Genomic DNA, 3,962 nt, shown 5'->3' on the forward strand with positions numbered 1-3,962 from the left:
CCCCCCCCCACACACACACTAACACTACGTAACTATCTAAGCTTTCGCGCACAACATTTCACCGAAAACAAGCAAAATAAGTTCGAAATTCAAAAAGTGTCACTTTACTTGACCCATTCTTCCTTACAAAGAAGAGGATCGAGTGGTCAAAGTTCACCCAACGAAAAATCATGGGACGAGTAACCATGTGACCAATTGGTGAGGACGAATCGCCAGAGGGGCGAGTAACGTAGTACGAGTCAGCCCGTTCCCCGGCGGAACGAGTAACCCTTTACAGGCTCTTCGACATGCAGGCGTGCAGGTCGGACTCGCTGGAGGAAGGACAAGCCGGTAAAAACTTTTAAAAGAAAAAGAAAACTACGACAGGCAGAAGAAAAGTCAAAGCAGGTGCCCTGTCGACACTCGGGCTCGCCGCTCGGCCGGTCGTGATCGGCGTCAACCCCGTAAAAGAAGCGAGAGCAGCGAAGGCTCAAGTGTGTGCGAGCAGCGCGAGAAAGTGCAAAAAAGAAGTGTTTGCCGGATTTTTGTTGTTGTTACTTTTACGTCTTCCGGCTAACAATTATCTACACCTCCTACACGTCTCGCCCCCCACGGTCTCTCCCCTTTCCCTCTCGGAAACATATATACTAACACACACACTCACACCTCCCGCACACAAACTGGCACTAAAAGGCGTGCTCTCCCCACATTCCGCCACCAGGCCACGCACGGAGAAAAAAGTTCGGGCCGCACGCTCAAAAGTTTGGACAGATTTAAAAGAAAAGAACTATCCAAACTTTTTTACGCATGGTCATCAAAGGTTCTGATGCCGAGTCTAAAGGTTTCGGTCTGACACCGAAACTGATCAGGTGCACTGACAAAACAGGAACAATCCAAACTCATTTTTGTTGTCAGGCCAGAACTTTTCTCTCCGTGCGGCACTGCACCTCGGCGCGGTTGTTTAGTCTCCCATTGGGTCTCGCCATGCTCGACCCTCTCCCCTTCCTCTCTACCTATACCTTGTCACACTCACAGGCAGAGTAACACCAGTGCACCGTCCCCGTTTTCAGCACTTGTGGAAACAGCCGATGTATTCGCGCGGAGCGCTAAGTAAAGAAAGATTTTTTAAAACTGAAACGATCTCTATTTACGAGCTGAGCTGAATCACTCTCATTTTTGTGACGTCATTTGAAACTCCATTTTTGCCCAAGCGAGAAGTCGCAACTTCTCTCCATCATGAGAGTGTTGGTTTACGTCTGATCACGCCTAATTTTTTGTCGCTTTCTGTGTTTAGTGCAATAAACAGTGTGCAGATCGCGTCCATTTCCCCAAAATGCTTTGGCTTGACGCAAACGAAATAAGTACTTAAAATTCAGTCAGCAGGAATTATGATTTCCTTCGCGTAAGCAGAACGTGAAGAGCGTCGGGAAGAAGACCGGCCGCGAGCGAGCGACTTTGTACCTTGACAGTTTCGTTCGCGTATCGTGTCCATCTCGGCTCGCGACACGGCTCGGCGTGGCGTGGCGTGGCCGGCGACCCTGTGCAGAATCTCGCGGTGCATTTGCCTGCACGCGCGCCAGGAAGCAGGAGGAGACGTGTGCGGTGGAGCCGGTGATGACAAAGTCATCTCCATCATCATCAACATCACCAGGACGAACGCCGCACACTGTTCAAAATATTTTGTGATTTCCCAACACTTTGCTCTGAAACGGAGTATCTGTGAAATCCAAACTCTTCTTCGTGATCCAAAATCGAGTGTTTTGCCATCACAATTTAAACTAGTTCTTGACCAGTCGCACTACTTCTGAAGTGAATACATATTTTTGGTAGTGGGAAGACCAGCCCACCGCCCGGCCCGAGAAGCAGGGGGACATGCGGTGAGACTGGTGGCGACAAAAGTCTCGTCATCATCATCATCACCACCTGCCAGCAGGCGGGATTCACGGCAATAACGAGCCTTATGGATGCACATCCTTCACCGGCACGCCTGACCCCGCCTTCTTAGACGCATACTTGTGCGTGCGCGCGACCGTCCGTGTATGATTTTTTTTGGTGTGTGTGTGTGTCGTACGCGACCCGTACGTGAGTGCGGTTTTGGAGAGGAGGGGTCTACTACTAGACGAATGGGAAAAGCTTCCAAGGAGACGCGTTGTCGCATGCGCGAGCGAATAAAAACGTTGACAGTACAGTGCTGAGTGGCGGCGGTGGTGGCGCCTTGGGCTTGGGAGCCGCTGAGCCCCGCGGGGTCGGGGCCGGACAGCGCCGGGCGAGGAGCAGGGAGTTGGGGGAGTTGGAGTTTGCGACTGTGGAGTTGTATCGCCCTACGGTTCAATCAGAATGGGTACAGGGCAATATCACCCACCCCACAATCACGTACAGACCAAACACAATTAAACCCATTAACGCGAGAATAAATTTGATGAGGTGGGAGAAGGACAATGACAATACCTAAAGGAGCGTCTCACCGTTTTGCAGTCGTGCCTGTTGGCCCAGGGGCGTTCCCTGAGGTGGTGGTGTTGGAGATGAGCCGGCAGGTCCGCAGGCACGTGAGCGCCGACACCAAGGTGCTCACCCACCACTAGGACACCCTGATCAGGGGGCGGTTCCAAGGCAAGAGGCTACTCCTTGGACTGGGGGTTAGTCCTCGCCACCGCGGGGGAGGATAGGTCGACGCGGAGGCGACGTCTCTTTCGGGGCGGTCGATTCGTACTACGTCGCTAGGGTCGTTCGAAGATCGTCTCTCTCAGGTCTCGACCGTCACGGGGGTGACGCGGCCCGTCACACAACTCTATCGCAGCCGTGTCACGGTGTCACGCTCGCGACATGACCCGCGGCCAAAGTGATGATGGACTGGAGCACGCCGGCCTGGGCATCGCGGTTAAAGCGGCTGTTCGCCGAGGTACTCCCGCTCCCGTCCCCTCCGCCCTGCGGCCCCCGCCCCCTCCACCGTGTTGCGTTGTGTGATGTCACCTGCACGGCCGGGCTGCCGCGGGCTGCCGCCAGGCTCAGGTGCGCTGCGCCCGTCCCGCCCGCGGCCCGCCCCGCCTGCAGGCCAGACGCGCCCGCCGCCGCCGTGCGCCGCACGTTGCCGCCGGCGAGCCGAGTGCTCCGCCGAGCCTAGCCGAAGTTCACCCGAGCAGAGAGCAAAGCGACCGCGGCGACCTTGTGTCGGAGCGCCCGCGCCGCGCCCGCCCTGTCCAGGCTGGTCTTCCCTCCGTTTCAATTGAGAAGCAGCCACGGGCCACGGGGGCTCCTCGGCCGCGTCTCTGATATAGGTGATGGACCTGGAGACGCACAGGCAGATGACATCCCTCTCAGGACGCTACTCTGGAGCGACGCGCGCCTAGACGGAAGCGCAGCGTCCTTGCCGCTGCACCGGGGCTGCACCGGCGCGGCACGCATGAGGGATGGGGGGCACGCACCTGCAGGTGCCAAGGACGAGGGCCCGCCAGCTGCGGCCGACGGGCAGGGCGACACAAAGGGCTGACGGAAGGGTTTTCGTCGAACGCGTGTGGGCGACCACCGCCCGGGCCATCGCGAAGAGGTGCCGGGGTGCATGAGGGGGAGCCCGGCATGGACCAGGGGAGCTGCACGCCTGCAGCGTAGCCCGACCCGGGGCACGCCCGGGGCAGCGCCGCGAGCGCGCCCAAGCGCAGATAATGAGTAGCTGGTCGCTCTTGCTTGCAAATCGCTCCCCCGCCTCCCCCACCCACCCACGCCACGCCCGCCTCTACGCTTGGTGCATCCCGTGGCGGACACGGCGACTTGCGAAAATGATCGCGGCCTTGGTGATGTCCACGACGGGGACCCTCCCCGTGGCCAGAGACACCCCTCCCCCTCCTCCCTCCACAATCCAATTGGCGATTACCTCGATCGTGTGTGCCCGCCCCGTCCTCGTCGTCCCCCGTCCGGCTAGACGCAGCACAACGAGAAGGACTGCCCCCCTGACCCGCGACCACTGATACGGTCCTTGAGCTTCGCTC

The 3,962-nt window shown here is 57.9% G+C and overlaps 1 protein-coding gene across 1 annotated transcript in view; it reads right to left on the reverse strand.

The window, feature by feature from the left end:
* The window catches only part of LOC113212952 (uncharacterized), a gene marked incomplete at its 3' end in the record, with an annotated part of 7,107 nt that extends 4,234 nt beyond the window's left edge, over window positions 1-2,873 (reverse strand). The window contains 1 exon segment of the mRNA XM_052275686.1: window positions 2,445-2,873.
* Between the last annotated feature and the right edge of the window lie 1,089 nt (window positions 2,874-3,962).

Source organism: Frankliniella occidentalis, unplaced genomic scaffold, assembly GCF_000697945.3.
Source record: "Frankliniella occidentalis isolate FOCC.00 unplaced genomic scaffold, Focc_3.1 Scaffold763, whole genome shotgun sequence".
In the NCBI taxonomy this organism is placed as follows: Eukaryota; Metazoa; Arthropoda; class Insecta; order Thysanoptera; family Thripidae; genus Frankliniella; species Frankliniella occidentalis.